The 19,431-nt window shown below is 38.9% G+C and overlaps 1 pseudogene across 1 annotated transcript in view; it reads right to left on the reverse strand.

Annotated features, from left to right (window-relative positions):
• Window positions 1-1,569: 1,569 nt before the first annotated feature.
• The window catches only part of LOC311304024 (interferon-induced very large GTPase 1-like), a 116,576-nt pseudogene continuing 98,714 nt past the window's right edge, over window positions 1,570-19,431 (reverse strand). Inside the window, exons 5-8 of the transcript XR_014630262.1 lie at window positions 7,098-7,738; window positions 6,524-6,827; window positions 3,010-6,044; window positions 1,570-2,907 (exon numbers count right to left, since the gene is read on the reverse strand). The product of XR_014630262.1 is annotated as an interferon-induced very large GTPase 1-like (transcript). The remainder of the gene's footprint in view (window positions 2,908-3,009; window positions 6,045-6,523; window positions 6,828-7,097; window positions 7,739-19,431) is intronic.

The following is a 19,431-nucleotide window of genomic DNA, read 5'->3' on the forward strand; positions in this document are numbered from 1 at the left end:
AAACCTCAGAAAATGAAACTTTCATGGAATGGGACCTTTAACACATCTCTTTTTACAGAGTAGACAGAGAAGAAAGGACACCGACTGAAAGCCCTTGAGAAAGTCCAGTGATTAAATGATGAACAAAAAAGACATTGGGTGAGATGAAAGAAAGCTGGAGAGTGTTGGCGAGTAATGGAGGCTTTCCTCACGTCGCAGTTTTGTAGTTTTGAGGGCAGAGCGATTTCAGGTGCGGGTCCTTGCAAAAACTACAAACATGTGAGAATTTACACTTAGGATAAGTCCAAACAGATTTGTTGAAATGATTACACCATTAAAGGAAATGATGGACAGGCCTCTTATATCTAATGGAGCGTCTACAGATTCAGCACCATGGACAGCAGACCCGGCAGATTCAGCACCATGGACAGCAGATCCGCCACATTCAGCACCATGGAGAGCGGCTGGAGCTTTAGCCAGTAACAGACTAATCTGGTGTTGAATACAGAGATGTCTCCACAGTTATCAGATCTGTTCTTATGTGTGGAGACACAGTAACAGCAGCAGCTGGAGACGAAACATATACTCGAAACCAGCGCTGGAACTGGAGAGGCAATGATGAGACGCTGAAGGAGGAGAAGACGCGGCAGTGCAAATCCATTTACTGAATTATACTAACTTGACTGCTTCATTTCCACTGTAAGAGTGTCATTAAAATGCTTCGTGTTGCAGTTACATCAGAATCAGCTCTTCCTCATCCTCTGGTCAGCTGGAAAACCCAAAGCTAGAGCTGATGTGCACTAACAAGTTTCTATAACTCGTTCATTTGGACAATCAGTGTGAAATTAATCTGATGAACTCTTGTGACACTGAACAGAGAATGATACAAACATGAACTGTAATTGCCCAGTTGTTTTGTTGTTCAGACACACACAGGGCAGAAGTGGAAGATCAAAGGTCATCAGTGAGAGTTTGAGGGCAGAATTAGAGATTTTGATCACAGTATTGTGTAATAAACATTATTTTCATGAGATATATTTTAGTAATGTCTAAGTAATGAATTTGAGTAAAGACTGAAATACTGTCAGCGAATTAAAAAATCTGCTATGGATCATTTCAGTTTTATCATTTCAATTAATTTCAAGTCAAAACTATATTTTTCATAATACGAGGTCTGTATTAAACAAGTGTAAAATGACACTGGAAAAGGTCAGTAAATTCATGATGTGTCCTCACAGATGTGGACATTATTGAGTGAAGTAGTTTCCACTGGAGTAATTTTCATATAAATCAGATCGACGGCTCTGAGATGTTTAATTTGCCGTTTATTTCTCACACTTTCCTCCAACCGTTTGATCACCAGCACTGCGCTTACAAACACATTCATATATGCACTTCAATCATATTTCAACAATCTATCATTAATATTCGTATCACAGATCTTTTTCAGTTCATGATGGAGATTAAGCTGTTTTGATTAGTAATAAACTATAATATTCATCAAGCATTTTGAACTTTATCATTTAGGCATATGTTCAGAAATATGTTGTTTTGTAGTTCAAATCATGTATGAGGAACTGGATCTTGTCTTTAACTCTCGTCTGGTGTATTTGATGATTATATCTGTGATCTGAATCTGAGAGGAGACATAAGAGTCTCATTCTTTATCTGCTTCATTACATGTATTTATCTAAACTCTCAATAGCTTCCTGTTTTGAGTATTTTCTCCATTCATCTGGAATCTCACCACTCCCCTCAAATGTTTTACTGTAGTGTTTTTCCAGATCTTTCTGGAATCTGCACACAAACCACCTCCAGTAGGGCTGTTCAGAGAGATCAGGGCTGATGCTCCAGTCTGCATAATCTCCTCCTGCTCTTCTGTAGTCTCTATATTTAAACCTTCCATGTGGTGTATTAAAATCCTGATGACTTGCTACTAAATTTGTACAAATATTAGGACAGAGATTCTGTGTTGAGCTGTAATATGTTCCATTAATTCCCCTCACTCTGTGGAAAGGCACACTGTGATCTCTATCATGGTTTTCTATGGTGTTGATGCAGACGGCTTTACAGAACGGACACTGAACCCAACAGCACTGACAGAAGTGATCAATCAGAAGCTCATCTGGCCTGAGTTTACTGTCCAGCTTTACTGGAAATGTCTCTACTGCTGATGTTAGTCATTATATCAGGAAGTTCATGTCTTATCACATCTTCTAGGAGGCTGAAATCAACAACATCATCATGTTTGACTCCACTGAGGTCTTTTTCAGAGAAGATCAGCACATCTGAGAGCTTCTGTGTGAAACTCTTCAACCACAGACCAACATCTCCTCTGTTCTCTTGAACATGTTCAGCAGATTCATGTGCAGCGTTCATGATCTTCTGCTGCAGGAGTTTAATCTTCTCCTTCATCTTGGGTAAAACGCTGACACTGAAATTATCAGTGATGTAATGGCTGACTTTATCTCTGATGAAACTCTTGAAGTGATCTCTGGGTTTATGAATGTAGTTCATGTATTTGTTAAAATCCTCCTCTTCTGCCAGTGTCTTCAGGATGTGTTTCTCCAGATTTGATCTGTTTCCATTCAATGATTCACAGTTTGATCTCATTTCATCTGTCAGATCTCTGGCAGTCTCCTTGTAGACGCTCTGCTCAATGGGCTTTTTCAGTTTCTGACAGATGATTCTCAACATATATTACAGGATCATTGGCTTCTCTAAACTTTCTGTGTTGATCAGTGATCATCTTCTTTGATCTCTTACAGATGGAATAAACCAAATCCATGAAGAATTCATTCTTGAACACATAATTCACTGATCCGTCCTGATGTTCTGTCACTCTTATCTTGATGTAATCTATGAGCTGTTGAATGCAGCTGATGTTGTAGCCCATCTTTGAAATGTTAAATGACTGAATCTCTTTATCTGTTTGTAGATAAAGACTTTATCCTCTGTAGATAAAGCATAACCTAACATCACTTTAGCTGATCTGTAGACATTTCTGAAAGCTCTAACAGATTTCTTTACCTTCACATAATCTGAATAACACGGCAAAGAGAAAACCGATGTCACTGAGAAGGAGTTTTACATCTCTCATTATGTCAATGTCTTTGATTGCAGGAGTGTCTCTGACTATCTTCACACTCTGTTCCCAAAACAAATCAAACTCTTTCTTCAGTGTTTTTTTTTTATTTTATTTTTTATTTTTTTATCATTTGCTTTATCTTTGAGTTTCAAGGCAAGTTATTTGCTCTTTTCATAGAAAGTGTTTTAATGATGAGCATCAGTCTTTTTCTTCAGGTCTCGCTGCTGACGAATCTTCTTTTAATCTCCTCTTTGTTTCTCTCACAATGTTTTCCTGAAGCTCTTTGATTTTGATTTCAAATAATGTTTTCCACTGAATCAGTATATCTTTATCTTTGTCTTTCTCAAAGAATTCTGCCATTGATTTCTCCACTTCTTCACTCGTCTTCTTCAGTTCTCTTTGAAGATCAGTTTCCTCAACCTCATGAATTCCTCCATATTCTATTTTGTTGTGTAGTTTGTTCTCAGTTTCCATCATGGCACTGCGAAGACTCCAGGTCTGAGATCTCCAGAGAATTTCTGAAGCTAAAGACGAATCGTTCATTCAGTAAAGCCTCCCAGAGATCTTTAACACAATCTTTTAGATCTATCAGCCTCATTCCATGTGAGTTTGAGGCATGAGACATGAAAGTCTTCTTTAGTTCTTGTATATTCCTACAGTAGATTGGGTTTGGTGGTGCCATTGGTGGGCTTCCCTCCCAGAGCTGAGCAAAATACATCACATCATTCTGAACATCACATCCAATGACATCACTGAAACATTCTGCATCAGAGTCTTCCTCTTTAGCAGCGAGTTTTGTCATATCATCCAGTGTCTCCTGCAGTCGTCTCCTTCCCTCCATGTTTTTCTCTCCAGCTGTGACGTCTGAAACATTCTGATGCACAAACACACAGCTGGGATTCAGTCTGACCTTCTTCATCCTCATGAAGGCCTGAACAACAATCTGAAGAACGTCCTGCATCTCAGATGGGTTTTCTCCAAAGTTGTTGATCAATGTCAGATTTCCAAGACCAACAAAAAATGTGGCCAATTCATTATCATGATGTCTTGTTGATATTCCAGCCAGTTCTAGAGCACAAAGACCCTCAGTATCGACGACCAGAATATAGTCAAAGTTCATCTGTGGTTTCATCTCGTCTGAGACTCGGACCAGCTGCATGAGAGCTCCTCTGGTGGTCCTGCCAGCTCTGACGGCAAACTGGAGCCCAAATATGGCGTTCAGCATGGTGGATTTCCCAGAGCTCCGAATCCCTAAAACTGACAGCACAAAGACTCTGGTCTGGTGTCCCAGTTTCTGGATGAGTTCATCTAGAACAGCAGAGATCCAGATCACAGGAACATGAGCAGCATCTCCATCCATCAGCTCCAGTGGAAATCCAGAGATCATCATCTCTGCTGCGAGACTCGGGAGAGAAGAGAAGTGAACCTGCAGGTCTTTCTTGTTCTTCTTCACAGATGAACATGATTCATATATCTGACCGATCTCCCTCATGATGTGCTCCAAACCAAAGGCTGCAGCTTGAAGATCCTCAGATATTCTCTCAAGTTCAGTTTGTTTAGCTTTATGTTCTTCAGATTTATTACTGTCTTTCAGTTCTAAGACTTCTGACCATGTTTCATCATACTTGTGATGTAGAGCAGAAAGGTCAGCTGATGTGTGTTCATCCAGGAGGATTCTGAGCCATTTAAGAAAAAACATCTTCTCATGTTTAGCATTTGAGTTCATTTCTTTAATGAATAGCATCACAAATTTGCCAATGTCACATTTATGCTGTTTTTCACGGATTTCCTTCATCTCTGTTTGTTTCCTTCTGATGTCCATTTCTATATTTTCTCCTTGAGGTCGATGTAGTTCTTTGTTCTTCTGACTCCACTGATGCCACAGTTTCCCCTGATGAGGCAGAAATGATTCTTTGATTTCTATCAGATGTTTCTCCTTCAGTAAACTCATCATCTGCTGTGCTGCTTCTCTTCCTCTCCTGCAGTCTTCATCATCTTCCTCGTCTACTCTGATGTCTGAGTGTTTGGACACATCTTCAAGTCTGAAAGTGGAAGATGATTCTGAGAAACAATCATTTATCGCTCCTCTGAGTTCTTCAGATACATCTGACTGATTTCTGTCTTTCAGACCAATTTTGAATTTCCCTTTCTTTACCTCATATAATGCAGAATCATCCTCAGTAAATAGACAAATGAGTGGCTTTCTGTTCCTGAACAGGTTTTGTATCTTTGCTACATGTCTGTCATTCCAGTCCAGTTGTGGAAGAAGAACAACATTGACTGAGGCCATTTCAGAGAGGATCTGCAGCTGTTTCTCATGGTCTCCTGCATCACCGTGTAGATTACAGAACGCAACACAGTCAGTGAATGTATCTGTGTCTTTCCCAGAGGGGCAGAACCAGGCGATCTCCACCACTCCATCCCTCAGGACTCTGGATCTGCTGCTGCCTGGGCAGTTCCTGTGGAAGAACGTGTTGTGTCTCTCATTGATCAGACTGTTCATCAGCTGAGACTTGGATGAAGACACAGAGCCCAACCTGAAGAAAAACACCATTGGAGTTTCTGCCTTGTAGATCGGGTGGGTTTGACGGATGGTTCTATGGTTGGTGTCTATCATCTTCCAGCTCTTGTTGATTTGTCTGAATGTCCAGAGAGGAAACTCAATCTGTTGTGTGAATGGATCAGGAACAAGCAGAGGCAGAGCGTACTGACACTGGGACAGTTTAGTGACCATCAGCACAGTGAAATACGGCCATCTGAACATCCATCGGGTGAATGAGTTCAGACAGACTTGTTTCTAATAAAGGTTTCTCCTTAAAATCATCAAAAATGTCATCAAAAATATTAAACTCATCTTCAGATGAATCACTGTCTCTTTGTTGTGTGCGATCCTGTTCATTAGTCTGTTTAATTTTAATATATCTTGCTCTGTAGTTCATCATCAGCAGTTGTTGCGTGAAAGTCTGAATCAGCTCCTCTTCAGCACAAGACTCATGGGACTGTAATGAATGTTTGGTTATCTGAAGAACATCTGCAGCTCTCAGATTATTGAGAAGATGGAGTCTGTGAAATAGATTGATTGTTTGTCTTCCAATTCTCTTCAGTTTTTTTTCATAGTTCTGTTGTTGATCTTCTCTTTTGTTTATTTCTTCTTTCAGTCTCTTCTCTAAATCCTCTATTTGTCCTCGTCTCTCTCTTTCTATTCTCTCTTTCTCTCTGATTATTCCCTCCATTTCACTCTTCAGTCTCTGAATCTGTTCATCACAAATCTGTTTTTCTCTCTCTCTTCTTTTCTCATCTTCTTCTCTTCTCGTCTTTGCCTCCAGTTTCTGCTGGTCTCATTCCTCTCGTTCTCTTCTCATCTGGATTTTATATCGTTCTTCTCTTTCTGTATATTCGTCGCCTATTCTCTTTCTCTCTTTTTCATGATTCTGTCGTTCATTCTGTATTCTGTACTGTCTATTTCTGTGTTGTATGAGATCTTAAGTTTTTCCTTTTCTTGCTTCTTTTCCTTTATTTCATCTTTAAACATCTCTCGTTCTTTCATTTCATCTCGCATCTGCACCTCCTGTTCCTTCATTTCTCTTTTATATCGTTCTTCTCTCTCTTTCAATTCTTCTTCGCTTCTCTTTCTCTCTTTCTCTTGATTCAGTCTTTCTTCCTCCATCTTCATCTTCATTCTCTCTTTCTCTACTTTATGTTTCATCAGTTCTTCTCTTTCTCTGCTCATTTGCTCCACTCTCTCCATCAGGATCTTCATCTTGTTTTCTTCTGCTTCATGATTAGACTGAAAATATTCTTTCTCTTTCATTAATGTTTTATATCGTTCTTCTCTTTTTATATATTCCTCTTCTCTATTCTTCCTCTCATTCTCTATTCTGTTCATCAGTCTGTCTATATCTGTGTGCAGTTTTTCTTTTTCTTTCATCAGTTGCTCTATTTTATTTTTAAATGTCTCTTGTTCTCTTATCATTTCTTCTTCTAGTTTCTTCATCAGTTCTTCTCTGACTTTGACCATCAGGATCTTCATCTGTTGTTCTTGTCTTTCTCTCTCCATCTGTCTGAACAACTTACACGTGTAGAAAATCCCTCCGTTTGCTTTCACCATGTTGTCTATCTTCTCCAGTAGATCAGACACCTGTGTTCGGTCTCCAGGCTGATTATTATTGAACACATGATATCTGTTTCCACACGCTTCAATGAGCTTCATCAGAGGAGATCCAGGCTTCCCCAAACACTGATCTATAGTTTTGTCCTTCAGATCATCACCTCTGGTGAAGAGCACCATGGTGAACATTAAAGATTTCTCACCAAACGTCTCTTGGATGATCTTCACTGTTGTGGCTTCTTCTTGAGTGAATCGTTGTCCTAAATTGAGCACAATGATGAACACATGTGGTCCAGGCAGGATCATGGAGATGCAGTTGCTGATTTCTCTCTTGATCTCCTCATTAGTAAGTTCAGTATCAAACAGTCCTGGAGTGTCGATCACAGTAACGTGTCGGCTGTTGATTTCAGATGATTCTTTTTGACTCTCTTTAGTCACGGACTCTTGAGATGTTTCTGCTGTAAACGCTTCTCTTCCTAAGATGGTGTTTCCAGTTGCACTCTTCCCAACTCCCGTTTTTCCCAGCAGCACAATCCTCAGATCATCTTCACTCTCTGTTGAACCTGTAAAAGAGGAAATGTTTAACGCCTAATATTGTATAGTAATATTGTTACCCCCACCATGAAGCTTACTGTAAAATTTGCATATTATAGACCCCTCGTCTTATAGCAGTTAAGAGACACACCATTTGTGTGCTTTCAGCCATTTGTGTGACAATTGTTATCTATCAGACAAAATGTTAAGTACAACAAATGTGTTTCAATATGAAATATGTGTTTAGTCTGGAGTAGGAAAAATGAAAAATATTTTAATTTTGTGAATTTGAATTTTAGAAGTGACATTAAATAAAATGTCTCAGGTTGAGAATTCAACCCTGTTCCCTGAGAAGGGGACCATCACATGCGGATCGCCCTTGAGTATAAAAGGGCGTCTGAGTTTTAAGTCATCAGATCTTTTGGTATTATTGTCAAAGACTAAATCCAGATCAGATTCAGAATGATGATCAAAATACAGATGGAGTAGATCAGGTCCATCAACATACGGAGCGGGACTAGATTTAATGGCCGAGTGTGTGTGTGCGGATGCGGAAGAATAAAACAATTTTGCAGGCCTCCCACTAAATATTTATATAAAAAATCTAAAAACAATGAAATTGTTATTCATCTACTGGACAAAAGCAACAAGAACATAAAACAAAATAAAAACGATTTACAGGTGCAAGCATAGGCAGAGTTTCTATTAACATGTTTTTGCTGCTTTGTGCAATCAGATACCCTGGTAATCCAGAGTTCTCGCGAGAGCACAAGTTGAATTTGCTCAGCGAGTTACTCTGGCGTCGAGTAATGATGCTCATTAAATATGCCCCTCGATCTGAGCTGCACCAATCAAACTTTGCAAGATGGCTATGGATGAACACCAGTTGTTTGAAACGGCTTTGGCTGCTACAATGAACGAGTTAGAAGTGGCTTTTTATCTTAAAGAGGAACAGAATCCTTTCTTTGCAAGAAGGGCGTTTTTGCTGTTTTGCCGACCGGATAAGGCAAGAGTCTAATCAACGCCAGACCATTAATCTTTTAGATTTAGGTCTGGATTTCCAGGCTAGCAATCAGATGCATAACTGACTTTTTGTTCAGTGCTGAATTTTGAATGCTGGTGAATCCTCTAATTATAGCAAACAGAGTTATGAAAGATTCATTGTGCAGTCAGCTTCATTGATTATAACGAGGCTTTCTGAGATCGAGATGAACTGAGATGTCAGCTAGGGATTAACATTGCATGCATTCTGTCATGCCAAACCATGTGTGGCAAAAGGGCGGTATTACAGGTAGAAAGAATTTCGACTACGCCACCCGGGGAATTTCGCCCCGGGAAATATGGACAACACTCAAGTTACTATTACTAGGTCACTCAGGTTCGATTCTCTAATAAAGGTAGGCAGAGACGTGGATATGAAAATATACAACAATTTTATTTATACAAAGTTTAATTTAAAGCAGCAGGGTAATTACGTAAAAAAAAAAGGCAACCTGGAGCTATACTGACAAGGTTTTGAGTTACAAACACATTCAAGTAAACTAAAACACATTGGAATAAACACACACTCTTTCCATACTAATACACTGGTTACACAGACACAATAGAAAAAGACACAGACTAACAGGGCTGAGGCAAACCACGGGAGGAGGGATCACTAAACTTAATTTGCCAAAAGCACACTCACACACACACAGCAAAGACTTCAAAAGTGTCACGGCAAACATTCGAAGGAAGCACCACCACCACAAGAGATCCTCCACCTGTGGAACCTCAGCACCTGAAACAAAATAACAAAAAAGCAATGCACTAAAGCCCAGTTGAATGATGTTTAGGGTACGGTCATGAGCAGATCTATCACCATTAGTAAACCATCACGAATAACATACAAAGGTGTAAACAAAGACCATAAATAAATACATAAGTCAATTCACGCAATGAGTTCACAAGCAGATAATTTGGTGTTCCGTTTTTGACACCAAGTGTTAACCTCAAAAGTTCAATAAAAGAACCATTAAATCAACAAATAATAAATAAAACCAGACAGCAACGGTCCCCCTCATCAGTGGGGTGACGATCTTCTCACAGATGGCAAAAAGTTTGTATTGCACACGGTAGCGACAGTGGAGCAGGAAAATACGATGCGCTCTTAATCTGGCAGCAAGGAATCGACGGGGCTGTAATAGCTTTTTATAGCACCAGCAGGAAGAACAAGATCGCCGGACGAGAGGGAAAATCCGGAAGTAGACGATGCATTCGCACAATGTACTTGTCTTTTCACAGGCACGGGTACTCAAATCATGCAATCCGCTGTTCAGATAGACTACAGGGACACTGAAAGGCGAGCAGCCAGCAAATGCAACCACTGCGACAAACCGAAGGAAAACCGGAGAAGACAGACAAGCTACAGCCACTGTAAACACTGGAAGGAGGCGGAGTCGAACGTGACGCATCCCGGGCTACAGCCAACCAGCTCTTAAATAGGGTGGATTACCTGCTGATAGGTGCTCACTAATGTCCATCACCTCATTCATCCGGTTACACATGCACGCAGTAGTCTGCTTGCTTTCATGCTAAATTAACATAAACATGAAGACAGATTTAATTACAAGTAATTTATCAGGAGCGATTATGCTGGGATGTGTAGGTTGTGGCTAGGAGACACGTAACTTGAAACTATTTCATACCTTCGGGAGAAGGTAACATATTTTAGCTGGAGCGGGACTGAAAAATCTGTCTCTACATCAACACCCTCAAAGCTTCAAAAAATTGGTATCGAAAAAAGTATCGTTAGGAACCGGTATCGAAACTGAGGTATCGAAAATGGCACCGGATCGAAAGATTTTGAACGATACCCAGCCCTAAAAATGGTCAGTGCCGTCGCAGGTGGGGTGCGAGGCCCTGTGCGAACTTGAAATGCGAGGCCCTGCTCATTGATGTGGATGCTCAATTGCGCATGAATAACAGTCAAACGGACGTAGCTGTTTTAACGTTAGTTCTATTGCACGCATAATCTCGCTGCAATACGTTTTTATCAAGTAGAATAATACAGCATAATTATGCATAGTCTCAGCTATGACTTTTTGCTATTTATTTTAGAGGGAAAAAAATCAACTGTGCAACGAGTGGCTTTACATCAAGTCAGCTCGAGAATTTTCGTGTGAATACATACATCCGGCTATTTTATTGATGTGTATCTGAATGGTCCAGAGGTAGAACTTTCGTCTAGCGTGCCAGAGATTTTAGGTTCGAATCCGCACTCATATAGTTTTTTTTTTTTTCATCAAAACCTGATCAAAACCGATTATGTTCATTAGTGGTTGTATATCAAGCATGGACACGTTTGTGTGCATTATGTTTTGAGTATCCGGAACTGATTGAAGCGCGCGTTCTAGTGAAGACAGTGTGCGCGAGCGGCAACGACCACTTTGATCCCTTGATTTAAAAAACACATGTCAGCGCTAGATCGTCTCTTATTTAAAAAAACGAACGAAATGAATACTCTGCCAGTTAACTGGAGATGTTTTATTTATTTGTAGAATTGGTACATTCGTGCCGCGAGATGTTTTAAAAAGTGGTGGGGACAAAAAAACAAACAAAAAAAATCAGCAGGATTGCGAGGCCCCCTAGTGGCGCGAGGCCCTGTGCGGTTGCACAGTTCGCACAGCCTATGCGACGGCTCTGAAAATGGTCATACATATTTTGTTAATGCATAAATTCTCTTCGTGATATATGAACTATATGGGCCTAATGTTTATTGGGTCACAAGGATTTATCGACTTTAAAATGTGGGTCCCCAGAAAAAAAAGTTTGGGAAACACTGCTCTAAAGAGTGTCTAAAGAAAACGTGTGTTCTTCAGGAAGAAGAAGTAGTGGAGAGATGAAGCCCCATGTGGTTCACACTATAACAGTCACAAGCATAGGGCACGTTCTCTTCCTCACCACTAGGGGCACTAGAGGGCAACATGTTTGTGTATAAATCATGTTAAATGGTAGAACAGTGATCTCAAACTCAATTCCTGGAGGGCCACAGCTCTGCACAGTTTAGCTCCAACCAGCTCCAACTCACACCTGCACGGAAGTTTCTAGCAATCCTGAAGACCTTGATTAGCTGGATCAGGTGTGTTTGGTTAGCGTTGGAGCAAAACTGTGCAGAGCTGTGGCCCTCCAGAAATTGAGTTTGAGATCACTGTGGTAGAAGGAGTGAATGTATCATGCAAAAGCTGAAGCATTGCCCTGCCTTGCACTTGTTGAGAAACATTTGTTTTATGCTCAACTTAAAAAAGGACTTGTTTGTGTCCTGGAGGATCATGGTCCGTGAGACGGAAAATATTAATAAATTCCTTTATACACAAATCTCTTCAAGGCATCATCTGGCGATCACCTTTATTGGCCATGAACTTTGATATTGAATACAGCATATGGATTAAGACTGACCGTTTTCTGGTAAAACGGTTACACATATCTCAACGTTCATTTCTTGATCTTCATTTGCTCATAATACCACCTGGTGGTCAAAGAGTGTAAAACAACAGATACATTACAGATGACCTGGGGCCTATACCATGAAGCTGGTTTAGGTGGCTAGCCAGCTATGTTTCAGTTTAGTTTCCGCCAACCCTGAGTTTTAGGTACTATGAAAGTAGCTCGGCTTTAATCGGTGTTCGTTGCCATGGTATCTTACGCTCCAAGGCTAACCTGCTCCGGGGCAGGTTATGTTCTGGATTCGAGATCTCAGACTGAAGTTTGACCAATCAGCTGAGAGCAAAGAAACATATAGGTGACGTAACTTATTCCAAGTGTCTGTTACAATGACTTCACCTTTTCTTCCAAATCCGGTGGACATCTCAGCGCAAATTATTAGACGAGCACTTTGTAAAGAAAGAGTTTATAGCCAGACAAAATCCCAATTGCCTTTCCTGATAGTTACTTGTATGAAAGATACAGATTTTCCGCGGAAGGAATGTCTTATCTTTGCAAACTTCTTGAGCCGCACATAAAGAATTTAACATGTCAAATTCATGCACTTACTGTACCGTAAATGGTATTGCGTTGCGTTTTTTTGCAAGTGGTATAGTCTTGCACGGTGGGTGACGCACAGAAGCTGGGGGAAAACACGGTTTGTCGAACCATTCGCAAGGTGGTCCTCGCTCTGCAGGAGAACATGAATAGTTTCATTAATAGTGTTCCCCGGACATTTATCGACCATGTCCATAAAAGAGGGCTTTTATAAAATTGCTGGTAAGATATATTGATAGGGTGACATCACATGAACACATTTTTTATTTTATTTTTTTAAAAAGCAAATTTCACAAATGTACTATACAATATAATACATGTTAAGAATTATTTTAAATCTTTTTTATTATTCTTCTATTAATCTTATGATAGGATTCCCTAGAGTCATTGCAACATGTATGCAGTCTATTGCTCCAATCTCCACTGCTCTAGGGGAACATGAGGCAGATTATGTTAATAGGAAATCCTTTCACAGCCTTAATGTTCAGGTAGAGATGATGTGAATATGTGAGATGATTATTTTCTGTGAGATGAATCTTTAAATTAATAGTAACATTAACAGATATAACAATGATCTACTAAACATTTCATCTGCAGACGACTTCACAAGTTTGGATGCCGAATGGCCTGGCTCCAGTGCTTGACTCACAAATTTTCCGCGAATCTGTGTTGTGTCAGCACTTTGAGGAAAGCAAGTTAAATTTGGTACAGTACAAAACACTGTTAATTTGAATTGGGACAGACAATAACCCCCTGACCTCAGACAGGGTCACAGCACCGCTTCAATGTGGCCCTCAGTAAAACCAGAGTGAAGATAGAGATGACCTTTGGCATCCTAAAGGCACATTTCAACTGTGTTCAGCCCTTAAGAGTCACCAGAGCGGGCATCACAGATAACCAATATAGCCACCATTAGAACGGAGCGAGAAACACCACAAAACCAGCTTCTCCCCGATGAAACTGACCCGATCACACTTGACCACCCAGCTGGTGCAGCTGTAGATGCAATCACCAGACAATATTACACTTAAATGATAAAGCCATGATGAAATTTTAGGCTTTTTAACTTTTTTTCTTATTATATGTATTATTCTTAAGTTTTTTTTTTTTTTTTACTTAGTATATAAAATCTTAAAACATGCCCTATAGGCAGGGGACTCTGTAAAGTGAGAAGCATGTTAAAACATGTTCATTTGACAGTTTAAAACTTAGTCTTATCTAAAAAATTACATAAAAACACAAGATAAACTCAAATATTGTTTCAATAAAAGCCATTTATTTACTGTAGTTGTTAAAAAAAATGTATTAAGCCCATGAGAATGAACAAACAACACAACAAAGTCAGCAAAAACAATATCAATAAAGCAATAAAAACATATCTTATCCTTTAGAGTTGGTTTACAGTATTAGAGGCCATTCACCAAAGTTGCATTGACATATATCGTATCTGTACATTTTCTTATTATTATTCTGCTCTCTTTGCCACTGACAGGCAGAGCTGTACGATAACATGTTATGAAATTTGGCAGTTATAAGGGCAGTTTCTGAAAAATAATCGAACCAAATTTATTAGTCACTCAAACCCACTAGCGCCACCAACAGTTCATATTTTATTTTTGTATAAACAGTCTAACCACATTTAACCCTCCTGTTACCCTCAAATCTACCAACATTTCTTACCCAGCAATTTAAACCTCCAGAATGTGACAGTTCTTGTGTTTCTGCTCGTCTCTTTTTCTGTCCTCTTCTTTCCTTCAGTGATTCTGCTTGTTAACAGGCTTATTAAGGCTGATGTGACTCCATATTTAATATACACAGATTTTGTGGCTCAGATAAGGTCCAGTTCTGGTTTATTTCTTTGCTCTTGGCTGACATGTGACATTGCTATGGCCTGCTTGTGGCCCAGATCTGGCAAACAGGAGCGGTCCGCCCAAGGGCCGTCGTTCACTGCATGTGGGCCAGATCATCTTTCCACATGTGCCAGATGTGGGCCAGATCTGGGCTGAAACAATGTTGCTATGTGGGGATATGGACGTACATTTGAACATTTAAACGTAACATTATTACGATTTTACAGCTACAAAACATGAACTATTTACGAATCTTTCATATCATAAAGATATCTGTATAATTTCCCTTTTACCGTTTTATAGATAAATGTAAGATCCCATAACCCTACTCCCAACCTAAACATACCCATTGTATACAGAATATAAAAAGGATAAAACGTAATGGACAGATATGTGTAGGGAAATGGCAGTTTTATTAACAATATAGCATTAAAATATATTTTGAGCCACTAATCCTACTCCTACCCCTAAACCATTTCTTAAAACTACGTAGGCTACAATTATGAAGACAAACAACAGACATGAATAATCAAAATAATGTTATTGCGAAAATGTCAAAACCGGTACCAAAAATCGTTCACATGACGATGTGTTGCATGTCGTAGCGCTTCTTGAGGGTGCAATTTTAGTATTTGAATTCATCACGAGCGTGGGATTTGACGTTTACGGTCGCTGCTGAGAAATGGAGATGAAGATCGCTGGATGAAGGGCTGAATTTGGATCTGTTTCTTGCAAACGTATATTCTAAAGATTTGGATTACATCAAGCTAATAAAATTGATTTCTTTTGTGAATTTAGGCTGTTGGGTTTTGGTGTATTATGGTTATATTGGAGAAAACGCATTTTGTGTCTCACGGTAAATAAACTAAATATTACAAAATGGTTAAACGATTAAAGAAGGTATTTTTAAGGTTTTAACGTGTAGTCTTGTTTAACACCATGTAGGCTAATCCTCCAAAACGAGTTTGCAGCAGAAGGCGCGAAATGTTATTATTTCTTGAGTAAACTGCATTTAATAAATGTGACTGAAAATGTAATTGATTAGACAATTGAATGCAATAGAGTCAAAACATTAATGCAACGATTTGAAATATGCAATATGAGTTCTTCTTACGTAAATAATTTACGCTTTTGTGATGTCAATACTAAATATTTACGTTTTAGTGTTGTAAATATACGTCAGTATTATACGTTTGTGTATATAAAACGTAAATAAATGTACACGTGTGATAGAAGAACTACACTTTACGTACAAATACACGCGTATTCTCATGAGATCACGTTGTCCATGCACAGCCTGATAGGTGCAGGTAGATGGCAGGAACGGATTTAAAAGACAAAAATGAAAAACACTCTACTGCACACTATTGACTTTACTCTTTTATTTATTCAAAGCGAACAACGCGTTTCCCATATAGCGTCCTCAGGTTCGCTCAGTTAATGGTCTGAGCTCTCAGGTGTATGTGTCACATGCCTGTCCTGTCTTGTGCTACACATGGGTGTTTTGTTATTTTGGGCCATGTGCTCGTGTCATTGTCTGATCCCTCCCCCTTGTTATCTGATTATTGTTTGAGTTCATCCACCTGTTCCCTCCTGATTTGTTTCCCTTTATTCCCCTTGTTTGCAGTCTGTGTCGGTACGTTGTCTTATGTTTCCTGTTCCCCGTGATCCTCCAGAAAGTTCTTGTTCTGTTCTGGTATTTATTAGTTATGTTTTCCCCCTTGTGGGTTTTGTTTTGTGTTTAGTGTTTATTTTATAAATAAACTTCATTTCTCTGCACTTGAGTCCTCGCACCTTTTTGCATTTATCCCACCATGACAGTATGTTAATTACCTTGAGTCACATGATCAGTTGTTCTTTAAGTCATAATATGCCAATATATTAAATGCCAATATCCAACACATTCCCATAAATACCCAGTTAAGAAAATATAATTCACAGACTCAAATAAATCAACACAATATGTGACCCTGGACCACAAAACCAGTCTTATGTGTTTTTTTTTTGTTTTGTTTTTTTGAGATTTATACATTATCTGAAAGCTGAATACATAATATTTCCATTGATGTATGGTTTGTTAGGATAGGGCAATATTTGGCCGAGATACAACTATTTGAACATCTGGAATCTGAGGGTGCAGAAAAATCGAAATATTGAGAAAATTGCCTTTAAAGTTGTCCATATATGTTGGTGATAGTGCTGCATCCATTCACAAAAATACATGTTTTATATATTTAAGGTGGGAAATTTACAAAATATCTTCATGGAACATAATCTTTATTTAATATCCTAATGATTTTTGGCATAAAAGAAAAACCTATAGTTTTGACCCATAGCCTACAATGTTTTGTTGGCTATTGCCACAAATATACCCGTGCAACATAAGACTGGTTTTGTGATCCAGGGTCACATATATACATAATTGTAATCATCAAATATACATAATTATCATCATCAAAAGCCTAACAAGAGCAAAACATTTTTTTTTTAAATATTACAGACATACATCATCAATATGTCCACAATGTTACAGATACATGCACTGCAGTGAGGCTAATAGTCAATACCCTATAACCCACATTTATAGAAAACAGCTAAAATCCTGTGATTCGTTCATACCAGAGGGTTCAACAGAAGACAGTTCATTTATCCAAAAAGCTTCTCTTCTCAAGAGCAGTTTAATGATGTGACCTCCTCTAGGGTTTGGCAATACCCTCTCAATACCAACTAACCTGAGGGAGGCTGCTGGACTATGGTTCTTCTCTGTATAATGTTTAGCAATGGCATAGTCAAGGTTATTGTTTCTAATAGCAGCCTTATGTTCTGCGATCCTCAGCTTAAGGTTACGTTTTGTTTGTTTGTTTGTTTTGTTTGTTTGCGTAGTGTTGGCGCAATGAGCACATCTACCACATCTATAATTCCCATAGACTTGTTGAGAAAGCCAGTTTGTCCGTGTGGGTTCCTGACACATAATCAGCATATTTATATGGCATTAACTGAAAAGCAAGCAAATTATATTTATTTGAAACGGGTAAATAGCAATATCAATATCCAAAACACATTCATCAGCTACTGTATATCTTTATTGTTATCTTCATAGTTATCGTCCTTACATTTATTAATTAATTTATTTAAAAAAAAAAAAAACTTTTTTTTACATTTGGCAGACGCTTAAAGGTGCATTGCGCGAGAGTCTGAGTTTTCGCAGAACTACGCCCCCTCTGGCGGCAAGCGAAACTGCAACCAGAGGTGTGCACGCTCACGGACCACACGCACACGCACGCTTGCACGAGCTCGAGCTGGTCATAACCCAAGGAGCATCAGCCGCACAAATCTTTTGTTTACAATCATAATGTCTTCAGAGGTAATAAAGTTTTAAATCTGCAAGTAATTTAAAATATGTGAAAGGAAAGGCAATTGAGTAAATAACACACTTATGTGTGAGGGAAAAAATGGGGGTAGTAGAAAACTTCGTTTTTTATTCCCATCTATCTCCATGTTGAACTGTGTTATGTGTTTACTGTATCCACTTATGACTATTATTATGGAAACACGTTCATGAACAATATAAGTTATAACTTTGTAAAAGCTCAAAATTGTAATCATGATACCATACCATACACAGTCGGTCAACAAAGTACACCCAAATGTCTCAAGGTAATAAACAATCAAGTGGCACTATGACGTTACCATAAAAGCCAAACAGGCTAATCCGCCGAAGATTTGCGGGGGTTTAGCCTGTTTGATTGATCAGCTAAGTAGCATATTCCAATAGCAATACATCGTAATTAAGCAGTAATTTGCTCAAAATTTGTGTCTAAGTATCTAACTTATATATCAGCATTTTATATCACAATCATTCTGAACCTGATCACTGACAATGGTAAGTTAGTAAAACCTATTCCGATTGTACATTTATCTAGCTTACGCTAAAGCATTACACATTTTATGGATCGTCATTTATTGTCATTATTGGCCGTATCAGACATTAGAGAATGGGATATATCTTACCTTTTTATCAAGAAAAAAGCCAACTGAGGATCCCGTTTGAGCCCTAGAGCAGACCGGAGATCTCTCCATTTGTTGAAAGCCTTCCCTATGTTTACTCTCGTCTTACCCCGACGCCTGTCTGACTCCAATTTGGACCTTTTGGTTGCACTAGACAAAAGTTCTCTTTTTTTTTTTATCTTACGTGGAGTTTGCGTTGGTGTTTGAAATGAACTACAAGCCGGTCTCTTAGAATCCATTTTCTACGGAGAATGGCGGCGTCGGCGCATACACAATCACAAACCTGCCAGACATATGAGCGTGCCGTGAACGCGCATGACGTCACACCCAGTCTCAGATTCCGACCCGAATCCCTCTTATTTATTTTACTGTACAGGATTATAGAGGCAATCGCAGTGATCAGAGAAGGGCTCAGTCAGCCCATCAGGCAATTGTTTAAGCATGTATGGGTTAGAAAACGGCTATTTTTAACATGAAAAGTTGCGCAATGCACCTTTAAATTGGATTTCAAGGTACACATCTACATTCTTATCAGTTCTTGCTTTCCCTGGGAATCAAACCAGTGACACCAACGCTCTACTGTTTGAGCTGTATTCCCATTCCTTGGTGTGAACAGGCCTTAATACTGTTATTTCTCACAATATTATGACATGTATAAAACATAAATAACACAAAAAACAAACACTAATGACCCTCATCTTCATCAACCACTACAGAGAAATAATTACAGCAGCATAATATGTATTGAGATTAATATGCTGATTCTTGATGTTTGTGTGTGTATCTAAAGTTTTTATTTTATTTTTATTTTTTAATAAATAAATAATTAAATTCAGAGTGTTTGA

The sequence above is a fragment of the Rutilus rutilus genome (assembly GCF_951802725.1).
Source record: "Rutilus rutilus genome assembly, chromosome: 1".
Taxonomy (NCBI): Eukaryota; Metazoa; Chordata; class Actinopteri; order Cypriniformes; family Leuciscidae; genus Rutilus; species Rutilus rutilus.